This window comes from Onychomys torridus, chromosome 2 (assembly GCF_903995425.1).
Source record: "Onychomys torridus chromosome 2, mOncTor1.1, whole genome shotgun sequence".
In the NCBI taxonomy this organism is placed as follows: domain Eukaryota; kingdom Metazoa; phylum Chordata; class Mammalia; order Rodentia; family Cricetidae; genus Onychomys; species Onychomys torridus.
In genome coordinates this window covers 165,459,870-165,480,193 of record NC_050444.1, presented here as the reverse complement: position 1 = coordinate 165,480,193, position 20,324 = coordinate 165,459,870, and the positions used below count along the sequence as shown (strand labels likewise).

Genomic DNA, 20,324 nt, shown 5'->3' with positions numbered 1-20,324 from the left:
CTTTTTATATTATTTTACTTCCTCTTTAAAGGCTTTATTTTGTTATTTTTAATCTATTTTTTCTATGATGATCTATACCTGTTTTATTTTCTTTCTTCAGTATCTAAGTACATTTTTAAACATACTATACCCTTTTAGAGGTTTTCTGTGTCCAGATCTGGCTTTACTAAGCATCTGCAGTGTTCTCTTACCATGTGAGACAAATCTTAAACTGCCATGTCAACCTCTGCCTGGCTCAGCTTAGTGCCTGTCACTGGCTGCCGGCTCAAGCCTGCAGGAAGCATCCTATAGCCACGTCTCTGTATGTCACCGAACACTAGCCTGCCTGGGAGACTGCAGGACTGGGAAGCCACATCCAGCTTCTTGTCTAGGACTTGTCTTACCTTTCTCAGTCCCTGTGTTTGGATATTCAATTTCCCACATCAGACCCCACATGTAGCAAGTCTTTCTCTGTGCTACCAGCTCCCAAATCATGACACAGAGACTTATTATTAATTATGAAAGCTTGGCCTTATTTAGGCTTGTCCCATTAGCTCTTATAACTTAAATTAACTCATTTATTTTAATCTGTGTTCTCCTGGTTGGGTAGTTACCTCTTCATACTGCTCACACTGCTTTCTCCATGTCTGGCTGGCAACCATACCTTCTTCCTCTCCTAGTCCTCTCTGTCCTTAGAAGTCCTGCCTAACCTCTTCCTGCCTAGCTAGGAACCGCCTAGCTAGTGGCCATTCAGCTCTTTATTAAACCAGTCATAGTTACATATTTTCACAAAGTATAAAGGGATTTTCGGCAACACCATCCTTAGTATACCTCTTAGCAACGAAACTCCTTTCAGAGCTCCTACATGAAGGCCCTGGACAGTCGCCTGAGCCCCTTGAATAGCTTAACAGGCGCTTACAGATCTCTTTGCAGTTATCTGACCTGCACTGTTCCTTTTTTCTTCATTAGTTTGCATATCATCTACTTATTATGAAAAGGAAGCATGGAAATGATTTACATGATGAAATATGTCAGAACTTCAGTGAAAAGGGCAACTTCATGTCCAAGAATATCACCAGCTCTAAATGAGAAATAACTCTTGTCACTAGACCCACACCGGTGCCTCCACGCTCTGGGAAGAACTTTGTCTCTGACTTTCACACTCTTTGGCTGAATGTCTCTTCCCTTTCCTTAGCGCCACATCCCACAGCTGCTACTGTTGCCTGGACTACCTTTCTTTGAGATTTTTTATGAGCATAATCTACCTGGTTGGTTAGTTGCAGCTACACCTCTTTTAACCAGTACTCTGTCAAAACTGTGGAAGAAGCGTTCTCAGTACCTGTCCTGCCTTGTCTCTCACTGCTTCTAGAGATGGTAGCCCCTCTAGTGAGCAGGGAGTGGTGGCCAGGACTCTCTTTCTAGGCCTTTCCAAGCAGTCAGGAAAGTGAACAATAAGGTTTCTTGCAACTTTCCACTCTGTATCCCCTTCTGCAATTCTTTAATTATTAAGCCAGAATCTGGAAACCCCTAGTGACGCCAGCTAACAGATGTCCCTCAGAGATTGAGGGTGTTGTGGGCCACCGCTTGGAGCTGTGTTCATCCAGAGGATGGGGGTGACAGGTTGAATTCCTCTCTCTCCTTTCTGTTCCAGAGTGTGGCTCATTCATTCATTCCTCCACATTACCAAGCTCTCACTGTGGGTCTGGGACAGGGAAGATGTTACAGTGTTGGCAAGTCCCTCTCATGCCTTTTTACAGCCTTTGGACCAGTCGGGGATACAGATTCCACTGAAAAATAACTTCAAGAGTTCTGAACATTTTCAAGGTAACAAGAACCCCGGTGTGTGGGGGGTAGTTACATTGCATGGTGGGTATCGGACCTCCCCAGGTCAGACGAGGCACCTTCTTGACCCTTGGTCACCTCTTTCTTTATTCACCATTTCTGGCCCATCAGGAGAGAACAGCAAGGATTCTTCAGAAACAACTGAGATCTGGTAGTGCTCCAGACTGGTCAGGTGACCTTCTCCATAAGGTGAAATGGATGGAGAAGCTCTTCTAGACTTCTCCCTTCTCCTCCCTGACTTCCATGTTGGAATGTTGGGATGCAGAAAATCCTGGGATACAAGTCCATAGAGAACAAGAAACAGCTGTTCCCCAAGTCCCTGGATCCTCTGGATCTTCTTGCCCACTTCATTTCTTTACTTAGGATCAGCTATACCCACGGACCTCCCAGGAAGAGGGAGTAGGGGCTTGGGGGGCACCATCTTAGTGGCAGGATATGATGTTTATACAGTACTTGTATGTGATTTGTCTCCCACATGGACTGGGGGGTCTGTTGGGAACATAGGTCCAGCATAGTGGCTGGCACATACTGGCTGAGCCCCAGTAACGCTCACAGCACCATCTAGAGAAACACTCTGCCATGGAACTATGTCCCCCACCCCAGTTCCTTTCCTCCTCCACCCGCTCCATGGAGTCTAGCCTTGTGTTTATGGTCCTCACGCTTCAGCCTCCTAAGTGCTGGCAGAGTAACATTTGTGGGGTGGGTGGGTGGTGGTATACAAAGAGAGGAGGTGTGCAGATTCTGAGGAAACTTTATACGCGTGTACACGACCCAGATTCTCTGATTAAACACTGTGTGTCCATTGCTCGGTATTTGCCTTTGACAAACACTGTAGGCTGAGGAGATTTTGAAGTGATTAGTAATTGGTCAGTAGCCTCATTCACCAGGGCACCCAAGCCAGAGTGCATTTAATGTCTGCTGAACAAATAGAGGCCTCTGTTATGAAGGAGTGTCTCCTACTTTCTGACTGTGTTCAGAAGAATGTTGTAGTGGCTGGCTCAGAGGGTAAAGGCAGTTGCTGCTCAGCCTTAAACCCCAGTTCCATCCCCAGAACCAACATAATGGAAGGAGAGAACTAACTCTTCCAAGTTGCCCTGTGACCTCTACATGTGCAGACATGTATACACATGCATGCACACACATACACACATGCACGGACACAAAATAAGTGAAAAAAAATTAGAAAAAAGACAATGTAAACAGAAAGCCCCAGAGAGAATACCCACCAAAAGCTTACAACCCATTTGAAAAACCTTCTCTTCCTTGTTCTGATAAATATTTTCCTGGAAGGCTGCTTATTTCCTGACTTTGCCAGCAGCAGTGAGCTACAGCAGGATTGCTGTCTGTGATGGATCCAGCATGCATTGATCTCACACATTTGCTGACGTGCGAGGAGGTGGAAGGAGGGTGAGCAGGATCAAGGACCTCATTGTCAAGGAATAGGAGCAGACATAGAGTCAGCTTGGTCAGGACAAGCTTCCTGTGGTAGGCAGCATGGCCTTGGGCTTTGGGCTGCAGGAAATGCCACTGGAGATGGAGGGGACAGCAGGGAGGAGGGCTGGGCTTGGCCCTGGGTGGAAGCTCTGTGTCTACTCCTTTCAGAGCTCACGAGGGGTAAGTGCTTGTGGCATTTAGGCAGCTTTACTTTGTAGACTAATCAATAGCCCATGACATTAGCATGTTTGAGCACAATAAGCCATTTTCTGCCTTAGATAGTCTACAACCCGATGGGATGGGGATCCAGCTGTGGGTCCTCACGTTGGTTCCTGAAGCATAACCTCATAATCCATGTGGAGGCCAGGTTGGTATCAGTCCCCAGAGTCCATGGCTCCTCAGTCTGCTTGCTGACCTCTCTCAAAGCTCACAGCCCCAGATGTAATTCCCATCTCCCCTCTGCTGCCTACAGGGAACCAGAAGCTCCATGTTTATGTCCCACATACTGGCAGTCCCATTCATTCTCAGTCTCCTGTCTCCTCCTTCTTGGGGGTTCTGTCTCTTTCTATTAATCAATTGAGTGTGTTTGAAAAATCTAATAGTTTTTTCTTGCAGCTGATGACAGCTCTAGGTCATTTTGGTCACTCATCGGTTACAAAAGGGAGATAGAAGCCTCATAGAACCAGCCAGGTCAACCAGAAATACTCCTCAATGGCTTTCCACACTCCCAAACTGCTGATGCCATCTGATTGGTTCATCTAACAAACTTCATTTATCCCTGGAGTGAGTTTCACCATGGCCAGAAATGTCATAGACTGCACAGAATGCAGCAGGTGAGGCAGGACATGGCTTGGAACAGATGTCTACTTGGAGAGTCCTAGCATTCATATCTGGGTGTAAGAGAAATGCCACGATGCTGTGGGCTTTGGGAACTGACAGTTTCAGCTTGCTCCAGCAATTCCAAGGGCATTCTTCATCCAAGTGTTAGTGAAATTGCAAACCCTAAAGAGTGTTCACATCATGAACTCCGACATATCTGGACACAAAGGCTGAACCTCTCACAGCCCTCTGCCAGCTCTGTGGCCACAGCACAGTCACAGCATCCTTTGAATAAAAGGCTTGGGGTTTGCAGAACTTTGAAATGGCTGTTTTCAGTTCAATAAAAAGAAATACCATTTTTGAGAACCTTTGGATTTATAGGAAGAAACATAGATGCAAAGCTCTATTTTGAGGGTCCCTTGCCTTTCGGGGGTGCTAGCAATGGTGGAAAGCTCCTGTGATCCTATTAAATGGGGATCAAACTGCAAGGCAATGTGGGTGAATCAGCCTTGAAGCAGCTATTGCCTCCTCCCCTCAGATGCTCCTGCCTCTCCTTGCTCTTTTGGCTCATTTGGCTAAACATCAATGGCACAGTAGGGACAGCTGCTGGATAAGAGGCTTTGCCTGTAGATGTGATGATCATTAACTGTTGTTTTCTTTCTCTCTGTGGCTGGGTAATGACATTGCTGAACATAGGAAAGGCAAGTTCCAGGGGATCTGTCAGGGACAGAGATTTTTCCTTTATCAAACCCAGGGCATGAGCCACATGTGGTGGCTCTCGATAGTGATCCAAATGCCTGGGGAGGCTGAGGTAGGAGGATTGCCATGAGTCTGAAGTCAACCTGGGATACAAAAGCAGTTCTTGGCCAGCCTAGGCTAAAGAGTCTGCATTGAGCAGACCCTGACTCCTTGAAGAATGTGTGTTTGCTGAGGTCCCTGTGGCAGCAATCCAGCCTGATGCCTCCTAAAAGCCAACGCAGATCCAGGTCAGTGAATCTTGGGCAGCTAAATGCTGGATAAATGACATTGTGTGTTCATATGGGCAGCCGAGCCAGGACTACCTGCTGCTGGTTCACAGTGGCTAACAGGTGTGAACTAATGTCGTAGACATAACCTTACCTCTCAGGTCTGGCTCTGCCAAGGTTGCTGGGTCCCTGGCTGTCTCCCAGATGTCTTGTGAAACAATTTCCCCTTATCTCTTGGAGTGTAAGTCCCCCCCTTGCCTCCCAGGCTTCTTCTTTGCATAGTCTGAGCATAAGGTGGGAGGCAGTGTCCGGCTCCTTATCTGGTCTCCACAGCCTCCCTAGGCTTGGGGTGTCAGTTCCTGTGTGAAGGTTGCGGCTGACAAGGTTTATGTCTTGTCCGGGTTTTATGGCAACCATCTGGAATTCTTGGACATTCATTCTTGGACTAACTCAGTTGTCCTAAATTTGGAAGTAAAATGGTGTGGTTAATCCCCACATTGATTTGTTATTTCTGGGATTATACAATTAAATATCCCAGTGGATAGGATGGGACGAGATGTTGGGGAAGTGGATTCTCTATCTTTGTCTCTCTCATACACAGAGCAAAAGTTTAGCTGGGCGGTGGTGGCTATGCCTTTAATCCCAGGAAAGGCACAAAGCTACACAGAGAAACCCTGTCTCAAAAAACAAACAAACAAACAAACAAACAAACAAACAAACAAACAAACAAATGTTTAGGCTCCCTGCAAAGATAAAGACACAGTCTGTACAGCACAGAAAATGACTTCTGAAACCAGTCAACATGCCAAGTCACCAAGATCAACCCCAGGTTCCATATTCCCAGAGAGACTTGTAGAAACCTGACAGCTGTTACTGTCTCAGAGATGGTTTCTTATGAGGAAAGAACATAGAGTAAGACCAGCCAATGACACGTTGGGGTGAGGGTGGGCTTTGGGAAAAGCTACAGAGAAGAACACCCTGGCTGTCTCCCAGGGGTCAGTCTTCTGGACAGATGTGTGATGAGACTGCTAGGGGGAGACTGAATCTCATGTCTGCAGTTCGTACTCAGGCTTGGTTGCACAAGGAGACCCAGTGGCTGTCATATCCTCCCCGTTTTGACTGGTATTCATGGCCCAAAGTGCCCTTCTGAGTTGGCCAGTCCTGCATTCAGCGTAGCTCTTACCACCCTAAATAATACCATTAGCCTCTCCAGGGTGACCCGACATGCCAGACAAAGAGTGCAGATCCTGCTAGGGCATCTTAGAGGTTCTACTCCTGTGGAAGCTGAGGACAAAGTCTAGGTATCATTTGGGATAATGGTGGAGTTTCCCCACATAGTCCTCTGGAGCTCAGCACACACAGTTGTGGGGGTGAGGGGATGAAAGAGCACAGCCCTGGCGGGTCTCTAATTCCCCTCTCAGAGGCTTCCTGGTATGTTCTTCTCTTCCTCTCTCTTTGTGACTTCTATTGAAATTCCCCCAGAACTAATGCCTCTTGCATGCCCCCGATGACAAAAAAAGGTTTTGTAGAACATTTTCCTCTGAGGGAAACAGGCACCCTGCCTTTTTCTCAGCGAAGGAGAAATGTTCTTCTGGATACTTTTTTAATTTACTGAAAATCTTTTGACTCTTTTGCTAAGGGGAAGCAACTTTCCAACAGAGAGACACACAGATAATGTCCTTTTAATATTGGCACAGAACCTAAATCAGGCTGGTGACAGCCCAGGGGCCATCACACTTGCTAATGGACCCCACCCTCTCTCAGAGATGGAAAGCCAGTCTCTCCCTCCCTATGACCCATGGGGCCTCAGTCAGGATCCTCTCTCGTACAGCCCTGGCATGACCTCAGAACATCACCAATGGGGGTGGGCAGCTCCCCTCTCACCAGTGAGAGGAGGGTGGATGACCACCCTTCCCTGCTAAGTGATGACCCTACCCAGCCTTGCTGCCATCAACATCATTTCTTCCAACCCGAGGCATGTCAGGGGAGTCCTTTCCAGGTGGCGACTATTGCTGCTCTGTACACACAGCAGCCTTTGTGCCTGTGGTTTTTGTGGGTACCCATAGGCTGGGAGCCACAGAGGAAGATGATTTCTGCTTGAGAATCTGGGGCTGGATGGGAAGAATGTTCTAGTAATGGTGCTTTAGACTTTGCAGCTAAGATCTCAGCAGGAGGGATACTTGACACAGAGACTGCAGGGTCCCTAACAACCTCCCCTGGTCCGTGCCCAAAATTTACAGCTGTCCCACCTGGGTTTTCATTCTTAGGATACTTCAGATGGTGTGTGTGTGTGTGTGTGTGTGTGTGTGTGCACATGGGAGGTGGGGTCTGGGTGTGGTATCACATATGCAGGCTGTGGCTGGAGATGAAGAGTGTAGGATAAACTGCTGGATCCCAGGGTCTCTAAGTGAGCAGGGAAGAATGGCAGACTGTCTTAGAAGTTGCTTGATGCCCCTTAGTCACTCCACTTCTGACCATAGGACCAGGAGAGTCTGGGACTACAGCAATTGCAGTTTGAAGAAGCAGGTCATCAAGGAAGTTGTAGACATCCTGTGGCTTGGCTCCATCTTGATGGTGACAGGGATGACCATATCTGTGCATGGAGAGCACCTTGGACTGTGTACAGCATAGTCCCAAAGTTTCCCTGTGTGTCACCATGTCATTGTCACAGACACTTATGACATGCACACAGACTGTCTTCTGTGACACCATGGGACACATGGAAGAGGTGTAACTCACCGAAGATCACATGCAAACAGGTACTAATGTCACAAAGTGGCTTTGAACCTGCTGGAAGCTAGATGTCTCTGGTCACCGACACCAGGGGGCAGGATGAGACAGGAGAAGAGGCAAGCAGCCATGCTACAGATCTGCCCACCACTCCTGGAAAAGTGGCTGAGATCTGACCTCTCAGGATGCTCTTGAGGAAGTGGCATGGGCATCAGGTCAAGCAGAGAAAGCAGCTCCTTTTCCAGTGGCTTCCAGAATCTTCTGTGAAGGATGGAAATGGGGGTAGCAGAAAAACCCATAGAAAATGTGTCTTGGGCTTTGGAGTTCCTGAAAAGTCCAGAGAGAAAACATCAAACATGCGTCAGCAAGAAGAGGCAGAGCTGTCACCTTCAGGATGGGCACCCTGCTTGCCAGCCCAGAGCCTGTCTGCTGTTATATAGTTCAGAAGCCATCCTCACTTGCGTCCTCACGGCATGTGCTGGCTTGGTATGCTGTGGGCTCCTGGATGCCTTTGTGCTATGGTGTTGTGGGGTTCTTGGTATGCTGCGGGCTCCTGAATGCCCTAGCTCCACGGTATTGCTGGGGTTCTGCCTTCTGGTGCAACTCATCCCTGGAAGAAATGGTCTCAGGTCTCTTGATTCTCTCAACCTTCCTCTTCACTGGCAGCAGGGCCTGTCCTGTGCACAGAAGAAACCCAAACCCTCCACTGAGCTCTCTAGGCAACCTATCCATCTATGACACCAGGCTCCAGGCCCCCAGGACACACACAAAGATTTAGGACCCCAGCCCAGGTCCTCTGACACCCCCTCTTCCTGAACCCCCATTCCCATGGACACTTTCTAGGACACACTTTTTATCCCTTGAGATCCATTAAATCATAGAGAGGACTCCAGGGTGTGCTGGTCTATTTAAGGAAACCGAGACTTAGAATTGCACAAGCCCTGGCTGAGCCTTGGTTGTGGTGCTTGTCTGTATGTGTACTCTTCTGGGATAGTCCTTATCAACCTCTAAACCGTTTGTTCTCCCCGTCTTCCTCTGCAGCATGTCTTTTCTCTCTCTCCTGCCTCCAGCCTTCCCTCGCCACCCCCCAGCCTCTCAGCCACAACCACTATCTGTGCAGTAAGTCATGTTCCCCAAGCCTGTGGGAGGACTCCCTTCCACCAGCCTGGATCCTGATACCTGTTTGAGGAGACTGAAATGAGCTTTTGGGTTTTCAGAGCCTTTGTAGAGTTGTCCTGAGAAACTCATTATATAATGTGGGCTGTTACCACACACACTCTGGCACAGAGTATGCGCCATGCTTCAGTACACAGCTCAGGACCTTTATCCCAGGCCTTCATTTAACCAGGCACAGAAATAGATGGAATTGAACATGTGGGTTGACTACAGGATACAGCCAGTGGTATGGGCACAATGGGCACCCGTCTATGGGAGAAGGGTAGGCTGGCAAAGCTGGCCAGGAGACTAAGACTGGAGACCACATTGGGCAGGGAAGGGAGTGTGTATAATTCTGAACTGCCAGTCATGTTGTGGGGGCCAAAGAGGACAGGCATTGCCCCTAAATGTTGCAGGGGAGCCAGCCATGAGACTCATGAGCAGAACCAACACAGAGAGTAGAATGGGAGGGTGTCTCTGGCCCTGTCTTTGCCTAGCTGGTTGCTGCCCATGTGTCAGGGCAGCCTTCTGGACCCAATTGCCAGTGCAAAAACAGATGTGCCATGGCTGGCCCATGCCTAGTGAGCATATGCTACTAGGGACTTTCAGGAGAACCCAGTCTTTAAGAACAGAGGTGCAGATGTGAAGCATGCCTAAACCCCAGTGCTAGATTGCATTTGAGGTCACTTAGGCCAGGCCACATGTCTGCAGCCTTGGCTCCACAGTCCCATGCAGAGATCTGGTATACACCAGAGTATCCACTGAGTTGCCCAAAAGGAACATTTTGCTAGCTTGAGTCCCACACTCTCCTTGGACTGCGGGTGATTTACATGAGCACCACTACCCACAGAGGGCTCATGACACACTTGTCACCAGTCTGGCTGCCCTCTGGTGTCATATGCAATCCTCTCAGAGCTCTCTGTGGACCCCAGGTTGAGAGCAATGAGGCTGCTTTGCTATAGGAGGTGGATATTTGGTTTCTGTGCAGATGTGGGATTTTTTTGTGAATGTGGGGTTTCCATGATGGCCTCTCCAGTTCTTATTCTCCCAACTACTGCTCTTCTCAGCAGTTTTCCATGCTGGCCTCAGATCATCCCCACGCCTCTCTGGAACCTCAGCAGGACTCTGTCTCTAGGCCCCAAGGCTCATGGCTCACATCCCCTCCATCTGTTACTGACATGAGTGGGACCTATTCTGAAGAATGCATTAGGAGACTGGGGGATCAGGGAGACCATGAAGGGCCACCCCTATGTCTGAAATATGGTACTGTGTTCTGTTTGGCTCCCAAATACACTCTGGGGGATTGTCTGCTGACCTCTGACCTGTAGACTCATAAGCAGAGTTGGCTGTGGTCATCAGACCATGTCAGTGGTAACTAAGTTACCTTAACCTTATCCTTGCAGAAACTTTTTTTGATGCCCACCATGCACAGTAAGATACTGTCCTCAGGGACTTCAAAGCTATGCTTGATTCCCTTCTAGAGACTAATGGATCCATCCAGAGTTATAACACTCCCTACAGAATGAAAAGATCCTGCAAGGCTTACAGGTTTCCCATGACACTTTGATCCTATCTATGACCCTCAGCTCCTCTGCTAGACACCTGATCACCTCATGCCAGCTTGTTCCCCATGGCTTTCATGATGCCCCACTGTTGCTAAAGTTTTCTCCAGTCCTACCTGGCCCACTATCAGGACAAATCTCTCTCACCTGCCAGTCCCGCAGCTGCTCAGACCCAACCAAGTAAGCACACAGAGACTTACATTGCTTACAAACTGTATGGCTGTGTCAGGCTTCTTGTTATCTAGTTCTTCTATCTTAAATTAACCCATTTCTATCAATCAATACTTTGCCATGTGGCTTGTGACTTACCGGTACTTTACATCCTGCTCCTCATTGTGGTGGCTGGCAGCATCTCCTCCACTCTGCCTTCCTGTTGCCCCAATTCTCCTCTCTGCTAGTCCCACCTATCCTTCCTGCCTGGATACTGGCCAATCAGTGTTTTATTTATCAATCAACCATCCACAGCACCCTACTTTGCTCTGAGGTGGTAGTAGGCCTCCCTTGAGTCACTAATACAGCAAAGAAGGAAAAGAATATGTAGATAAGTATCTTGCCCACCATGTTCTGAGAGTCCTGTTATTCCTATCCCTTGTCCAACATGTCTGGTTTGGGCTCTAACCCTGCTTGAAAACCCTGCCTCTGCCCCATCTGATGCTAAATAGACACGCCCAAACATCCACACATTTGGTCTCTGGAAAGCCAGAGGACTGGGGTGTCTCTTCTCACCTGACCAATACCATCTAAGCAAGGTTGGGAGCTGCATATCCCAGAACCTGCCCCCTGGAGTGTCTAGGAGTTCTGATGAGACAGATTTAGAACTTCAGGGTGGAAGTGATTTCCCGGAGGTTAGTGGTTGGCTGTAGTAACGTTGGACACAATGTTCTTCATCAAGCCCTCCTTGGTGTCCACACCAAGGGGACTGCTTGGGGACTGGACACCCTTTCTTAGCTCTCAGGACACATCAGAGCTCCAGGTCTCTACCTGCTTCTGGCCTTTAGGTAAAAGAGCCACCGGCCTTTCTCTCCTATCTCCCTTTCTAAACCATCCAACCCCCATGTTTATAAGTTCCTGATCTCTACATGGAACACCCTTCCCTTAAACCTGTGCAGGGACTGTGTTCCTTGGATCTCTGTAGCTGTGGCTGCTCTGTGGCGGGAGCAGAGTTCTCTGCAGGGATACTGCTGCTCATAAAAGCCATGTGCCAGCCTGCACCTCACTGCTACCGCTGCAAAGCACGCTCTGTGTGCAGTCATGAGGTACAGGAAGGAGGACCTAGTTGGGTGCTGGGGTGTCTTCTGTCCACTCCTGTCCTTCCAGGTGGAAGTGGTCTCTTTATGGATCATGGCCTCTTGGCCCTGGGTGGATTTATGTCCATGGTGTACTTCTCTCATCAGATACAGACAGAATCTAAGTTGGGAGGATTACATAAGTTGAGAGGATTGCATCTCTTCCCTGCTCCCTCTGAAGCAGATCTAGATGAAGCAGTGAGCCACCCTGTCTCCCCAGCAATGGAATTACTCATTAGGAGGGCTTTACTAGGTCTGCTCTGGGGCTGAAAGCCTGTTTGGATTGTAGTGGGTACTTGTTCCATCTATGATCTTGGGATACCAGCCCCTAGGGCATAGCCTTGGGGCTAGCTTAAGACCTGAGGGGCATGTACAGCTCGCTCTCTTCTCCCTTGTGGGCTCAGATGGTGTGGACTGACTCAGGCGGTAGAAGCAGCATGGGACTGGACATCAGCCTTCCAGGACTCTGTGACAATTTTGCCCATCCTGTTTAATGAGTTGTTCTCCCCAATATAATTTCTAAATAAGTGGTTCCATTATCAGCATCTATGGATTATCTGCCTAATTGGCTCTCTCCCACAGCTGTGTATCCAGACCTCACCTCGTTCTTTGCAACATCCCATTGACTCATGTCTTATTCCTTACTTGGTTCAAAAGTTGAGTTGGAAGAAAGGCAGTGTTATTTGGGTTTCCTCAAAGGCCTTGACAGAAGTCAGGTTTAAAGAAAGCATTGTATTCCCTCTTGCCTTGGTGTCTCTGTAATTGCAGATGAAATACTGGCTCTGGCAGTAACAAGCCTGAGTTTGAATCTGGGTGCTGCCTTAAGCTTGCTGTATGGTTTAGGCACAAATGCCTTCCCCAGCCCTATGTACCTACAGTGAAACATAGTGAACTGTGCTATACATCACTGTTTTCTGAATCAGATGGGATACTCACTGAATGTGCAGGTGCTCTGTCAACATCCAACCAAAGGACCCCCTTTCCTGCATTGGATGTGCCCTGGCAGCAACATGCTCACCCTCAGCCTTGAAATCCTTGTTCAAACACCAACAAAGGACCAGGGAAGAACTGGGGTCCTTCATGGTCTATAAGCCTTCTTTGACTTCCAGAGAGGGACAGGCACCCAGGCTCAAAGCAGGTAGCAGCAGCTTAGAGGATGTCCCAGGTGCAGCAGCAGGCTTAATGTCCATCCTGTCACTCCCAGGAACGCCCCAGAGACTATGCTGTGTGGGAAACCACAGACATCCATATTGAGTAAGAGGGTGGCTTGGCTCTGATGGTGAGGACATTTAGAGACAACAGACCAATCATTTGCATATAGTTTCCTTTTTTGTGTATGTAAAAATCTCCTAGTGTGTCCCCAACAAGGGCTCTAAAAGCAGTATGTGAGGGGTTAATACATTGTTTTTGTTCTTTCTTGGTGTCCCATTTACATGGTAGCAAACTGTAGAGATTGGATACAATGTGGTACTTTCTCCAGACACAGATCTGACTTAAAAACTTAAGTTCAGCTCAGCAACTCAACAGCAGAGTGGACTTGACTGCATTACTTAATCCCTTTGAAGATCAGCTTCCTTAGTGACTGTGGGGCTCTTTGAATTCTAGGTAAAAATGTGAAACAACCCAAACTGGTTCAAGCTAAAGAAAGGGTTGAAGCACATCTGTAAGCCACAGGGTCCAGCCTCCATCTCTGCTAGGCTTCAGTGATGTTTTAGGTCAGAGCCTCCCAGATTCCAGCCACTCTAGGTTGGTCTGCCATCCTTGTGCTCTGATTGGGTATCAGGCTCTGCCACATGCCAATTCTCATTGTCGGGGAATGGCTGGAGCCTAATTGGTCACACCTGCCAGGGAGCTGAGGAAAGTGTCATGAGTTCCATGTTCATGAAATCTTCACTGCCAATAGGAGGTGGGTGCTTCCCTGGGGTGTCAAAACCCTATCTCACAGACTATCACACCTGCTCCCATGTAGAGACTATGTGTGAGTGCGTCTAATGGTGCTTGTCATATAGTGGGGCTTCATAGACTGGGTCTTCCTTTCCTAACATTGAGAGCCATCTGTTCTTTGTGACTAACCAGGACTAACCAGTCACACAGACTGCAGAGGTGTGGAGGTGAGGTGAGGAGGGGTGTCGGCATTCAGAAGGGGGCTCCTGCTAGAAACAGAGCTCGCTATTCTCAGAAAGAGGGGTTCAGATGACTTTCCTCTTATGCAGACTGTGCACATCTGTGGTGTGAAGGGCACAGAGGAAACATCTGGATTCTTTCACTGTAGACTTTGGGGGTGGGGTGTTGGCACTCAACCTCATTTTCTGGGATAAATGCATGTGTACACAAGGAATGGAAGCTACTTGAAGTTGCTTTCTGAGACCCACATAGCACATTTCCTAAGAACCCTGTGAGCTGCTTCCATTGGAATTCTCTCCCAAAACACTTGCTACAAACAGCTCAGCATGTGGAGTGATGGCAGGTGGTGGCCAGACAGCTGAGAGGAAGAGCCCTGAGTCAGGGACTGCTGGTGGTTCATCACACTCAGCTCACCAAGGAGGCAGAGGACTGTTCTGAGTGGGCAAGGAGGACTCAGTGCAGAGCACTCCTTATCTGCCCAGCGAGGTCCTCCATCCTCCCACCTCTGGACCCCTATCCAGACATTCATCAGCTACAAAGGGCTCAACCTCTACAGTGCTATTTGTGGCTTTCACACTCACGTGGGTCTCCTACTTGGTTCGGAGGAAGCCTTTGTGTACCAGGAAGGCCAGCAGAGGAGGCTGGTTCCCCCTGCCATTTAATCCCAGCCCACGGCATCAGCTGCCTTTGCAGGGACAATTTCTTTCCTTTTCCAAATAGGGACTCAAAGTCATCATCGTCTCTAGCTGCTACCACTCCTTAGGAGCTGTGGTGCTGGGCAGCCGATGCTCTTCCCTGCACCAGGAAACTATTCTCTGAGAGCAGGCAGTGTGTGAGTGGGGGTTGGGTTTACCTTGAATCATACACTCCTTTTGGTTTCTTTACCTGGTGATAGAGGCAAGTTGGCACTGTGGCTGGCGCCGAGGGACCCTAGCAGGCAAAGGATGAACAGTGGTGGACTGGGTGCTGCTCACGTTATAGAGGTGCTTTGACTTTGATAGGCAGATATGATTAGTGGAGGATGTTTTCCACCCACACCTCCTCCCATGCCCTGCAGCAGGCTGCCCAAGAGAATCTTGATCATCCTGTACAAGTTGCAATGGGCTCTTCCATCCCTTCCTCTCCACACATTGCCCTCCATATCTCCTTAGCCTTCTGTATCACCTTGGTTTCTGGGCCCTCAGCCCTGCACACGGCTTAGCTGGGTGAACTCTGCATATCTGAGAGTGTGAGGCCCCCTTGTGTTGTTATGACCTATGCCCTGCCTTCCAAGTGCTCAGTGGTTGGCACTGACTGGCCCAGCAATGAAGGTTTGGGGGTGACACTCTACCACAATGCTCCAGTTGCCTTGGAGAGGGCAGCCAGTCCCATTTCTTATTTTGGGGAAGTGGCAGGCCAGATCACTGCAGGAAGGTTTCTTAAAACTGTCTTGATTGTGGGGAGATGGTTTAACCATGAAGTGCTTGTTTTGAAAATTCAAGGATGTGGGTTTGAGCCCCAGGACCTGTGAAAAAAGCCACCTATGGAGATTTGTGTCTTTAATCCCAGTGCTGGGGAAGTGGGGACAGGAAGATGCCTGAGGCTCACTGGCAAGCCAGGTTAGCCTACTTGGCAGTATGAGACCTGTCTTAGAAAACAAGGTAGACAGTACCCAAGGAGTACTACCTGATGTTGATGGTCTACACACACACACACACACACACACACACACACACACACACACACACACACACACACACACAGAGAGAGAGAGAGAGAGAGAGAGAGAGAGAGAGAGAGAGAGAGAAACACACAGAGAAACAGAGACAGAGACACAGAGAGAATGCACACATATAAGCATAAGCATGCACACACATACAAAAACAAAAACTAAAACAAAATCAACAAAAACTTGCATTGAGTTCATCAGTAGATAAGTCATGGACTCTGGGTGAGAGGGCTGGGCTGGAGTGGAGCTCTGCAACTTTTGATGGGCAATAAATCCTGTTGCATCTCTTCTTCTGGGTCATAACCACATGGGTACATTCACTTGTCTTTAAAATATAAAATGGAGTTTCACCAACTCCAACAAATGGGCCTGTTTTTTCTTTTTTTAATGAGTGAAGTGGGAATTTTAAGTGGGTTCTGGGGATTTGGACTCAGTTCCTCATAGTTGTTCAAGTGTCTTAGCTACTGAGCCATTCCCATAGCCTAGGAGCCTCCTTCCTAACTTCCTATCCCATCCAGAGACAAGCAGTTGCTTGGTTAGTCATGATGTAGACAGACCATCTCCTGTCCACTGTTTGCAGGTCCCAGGTGGGAAGGTTCACAGTGGCTGGGAGCAAGTCTGCGTTTCTCATCACAGAGGCACAAATGTCTGTAAATATTTGTGGAATAGTATTTGAGGACAGTGAGATTTCTCTCAATCAATCTTGTGCTGTTGTAATGATACCACAGACTGGTAATTTATGAAATAAAGTGTTCCTGATAATTCTGGAGGCTGCTAAGTCCAAGGTTTGAGGCAAGATCTTGCTATGTAGCCCCAGCTGACATAAAACTCAGGATCCTTCTGACCCAGCCTCCCTCCCAAGTGCTGGGATGACAGGCATGTGCTGCTTGCTTGGTATGCTGGTTAGTTTAATTTAGGTTTTTTTATTTTTTATTTTAATTTAATTTTATTTTTTATCAACTTGACACAAGCCAGGGTCACCTGGGAAGAGAGAATTTCAATTGAAGAAATGCCTACATCAGATCGGCCTGTGGGCCAAACTGTAGGACATTTTATTGATGATTGATATGGGAGGGGCCAACTCACTAGTGGTGGTGCCACCCCTGGGCAGTGGTCACGGGGTGTATAAGAGGGCCTGCTGAGCAAGACAATACTTAGCATTCCTCAGTTCTTGCCTCCAGGTTTCTGTTTGAGTTCCTGTCTTGGCTTCCCTCCATAATAAACTGTGACCTTGAAGTAAAATATTTTCCTCCCAGGTTGCTTTGGTCAGGGTGTTCATGACAGTAATATGAAGCCACCTATGTTGGATGGTTGTGATGGAGGCTTCTTCCTGCATCTCAGTGTGGTGGAGGAGGACACAAGGCTGGAGAGGTGTGCCATCTTATCTCTTTCCCTCAATTATTAACCAATGGACCCATTAGGAGACCCCACCCAGCCTCATGACCTCCAGATAATATCAGTATTTGAATGTGGGGACTAAGCTTCCAACATAAATTTTGGGGACACAGTCAAGCCACAACAATGATGGCAAGTCTTGCTGTGGGATAATGCTTTTGTACACTGGTTTAATAAAACACTGATTGGACAGTAGCCAGGCAGGAAGTACAGATGGGATAAGCAGACAAGGAGAATTCTGGGAAGAGGAAGGCTGAGTCAGGAGACACCAGCCTGCCGTCCAGTGAGCAGCATATAATGGCACACAGGTAAAAGCCATAGAAAATGTGGTGACATATAGGTGAACAGAAATGGGGTGAGTTTAAGTGCAAGAGCTAGTCAGTAGTAAGCCTGAGCTAATGGCTGAGTTTTAATTAATATAAGCCTTTGTGTGTTTACTTGGGTCTGAGCAGCTGCAGACTGGGCAGGACACAGGAAAACTTCCAGCTACAGAGTCTATTAGCAATTTGATAGCCAACTTCAAAGGTTTTTCTATTATAACATAAACCACATATACCAAACACTCATTTGGCTAAGTGAGTTCAGCACAAGCATTTATCTCACATTGTTTCTTGCCTGCAGGTGTGATGCGACCAGCTGCCTGAAGTGCCTGCTCTCTTACCTTTCCCACCATGATGGACGACATCTTAGGATTTCTATTGCTGTGAAGAGACATCATGGCCACGGCAACTCTTATAAAGGGAAAACATTTCATTGGGCCTGGCTTACAGTTTCAGAGGTTTAGTCCATTATCATTGTGGTGGGACATGGTGGCTTGCAGGCAGACATGGTGCTAGAGAAGGAGCTGAGAGTCCTACATCTTGATTTGCAGGCAATAGGAAATGATCTGAGATGCTGGGTGTGGCTTGAGCATATAGGAGACCTCAAAGCCCACCCCCACAGTGACACTCTTCCTCCACAAAGGCCACACCCACTTCAACAAAGCCACACCTCCTAATAGTGACCTTCCCATGAACTTATGGGGAGGCAATTGCATTCAAACTACCACAGATGGTACTCTCAAACTCTGAGCCAAAATAAACCCTTTCTCCCTTGAGTGGTTTGTTGTTCACAGAAAAAGTAACCAACAGTGCCCTTGATAGTGTTCATCTATCCTCAGGATTCCTGTCAAGGGGTATCAGAAATAGAAGTTACATAGACTCCTGGCTGTTCTTTTTAGAATCTGGAGGGTGTTTTTCATCAGGAGCCACTGCCATTCTTGGCAGATATTATCAGCTGTAGTGGGGAGAATTATATTCTTAAAAGGGCACATTTAAAGCTAGGGCCCTGGTGCTTGTGTCTGTGGACTCGTTTGGAAACAGGGACAACATGGATGTGATTGTGAGAAACTGGAGACAGCTCATTAGGATGGATCCCAATCCAATGACGAGAGTCATTATAACACAGAAATCTGGACACAGACCCAGAGAAAGGGCAAGTCCTCGTGAAGGTGGAGACTCACACATTCAAGAGGAACACTGAGGATGGGGCCAAGTTAGCACTACTCATATGTAAGTCAAGGAGAACTAGGCCACAGCCACAGCCACAAGGAACAGGGAGAGAAGCCTAGGATAGATATATGCTTTATGGGGGTTTGGATCAGAATGGCCCTCAAAGGCTCATGTGTTTGAATACTTGTTCGTCAGCTGATGGAACTGTTTGGGAAGGATTAGGAGGCGTGGCCTTGTTGGAGGTATTGTCATTGGGGGTGGGCTTTGAGGTTTCAAAAGCCCATGCCATTCCCAGTGTGCCTTTCTTTGCCTTGTACTTGTGGGTCAGATGTGAGCTCTCAGCTACTGCTCTAGCACCATGTTTATCTATCTGCTGCCATGTTCCTGCCATGATGGTTATGAACTCTAACCCCTTGGAACCATGAGCCCCAAATGGAACATTTTCTCTTATACGTTGTTTTGGTCATGGTGTTCTGTCATGACAATAGAAAAGTAATTAAGACACCCTCTGAGCCCCCAACCCTATAGACTCTTGGATTTGTATTTCTGGACTCAAAGATTCTGAGGTGATCAATTCCTGATGACTTCAGTTTCCACAGTGGAAGTGAATTTGTCCTGGTTAGTTTTTTTTTTTTTTTCTTTGAGCTGAGGATTGAACTCAGGTCCTTGTGCTTGCCAGGCAAGCGCTCTACCACTGAGCTAAATCCCCAAACCCCCACCCCCTGGTTAGTTTTTTTTTTTTTTTTTTTTTTTTTTGTTTTCTTTGGTCAGCTTGATATAAGCTGGAGACATTTGGGAGGAAGAAACCTCAATTGAGAAAATGCCTCCACCAGATTGGCCCATGGGACATTTTCTTGATTAATGATTGATGTGGGAGGGCCATCCCACCGTGTGTGGTACCCACTCTGGGAGATGGTCCTGGAAAGTATAAGAAAGCTGAATGAGCAAGCCAGTAAACAGCATTCTTCCATGGCTTTTGCAACAGTTCCTACCTCTGGATTCCTGTCTCAAGTTCTTGCTCTGAATTCCTTCAGTGATGGACTATGATGTGGATTGGTAATCAAAATAAAACCTTTCCTCCCCAAATTGCTTTTGGTCAAGGAGCTTTAGTTTTAAGTATTTTGCTTTTTTTGTTTCGAAACAGGATTTCTCTATGTAGTCCTGGCTGTCCAGATCTCACTCTTCGGATCACCATGGTCCTGAGCTCACAGAGATCTGCCACCTCTGCCTCTTGAATGCCGAGATGTTTTATCACAGCACTAGAAACCCACCCCAGACTCTGTTCATTGCTGGGGACCAGCGTTGACCACTTATGACTTCCATCACTCTGGCTGCAGACATGGCATTGGGACATGACTATTCCCGTTTCCTCCATGTTGCTGAGTTTGACAGGAACATACCTCGTAGCCTCAATGCTAAGTCATCATATTCTTAACCCCAAGTCCTGGCAGAGCTCTGGGCATTCTGAGAGATGGAGTAACAACCCAAAGCTGCTTTTCCATTGCTGCTCCATTTCCACTCTGCACATGGCTCAATTTCTTTGTTGCTAAAATAAGGTGATAGTCTTGCTTTCCTTCATAAGGTCTATTCAGGAGAAAATCAGGGAATACCCATGAAGCCCATGGTAGAAACTGTCCCACATATGGTCAGTTAGGAGACAGAACCACCAAATGGCCCAGTCCTGCCCAGGCCCTGACTCCAGGGCTCTCATTGACACCTTCCTCCTGCCTTTTCTCAGGATCATACCTTACCTGGGACAGGTAAGGACATCAGCTTCATGCCAGGTGGCCTCCTCTGGGCACTCAGAGACCCACTACATTCCTGGACATTGTATG

At 47.8% G+C, this 20,324-nt stretch overlaps 1 non-coding gene across 1 annotated transcript; it reads right to left on the bottom strand.

Moving 5' to 3' along the window:
* Window positions 1–19,126: 19,126 nt before the first annotated feature.
* On the bottom strand, window positions 19,127–19,202 carry Trnaa-ggc. The gene has a single exon. It is a non-coding gene; the product is annotated as a tRNA-Ala (tRNA).
* Window positions 19,203–20,324: the final 1,122 nt, after the last annotated feature.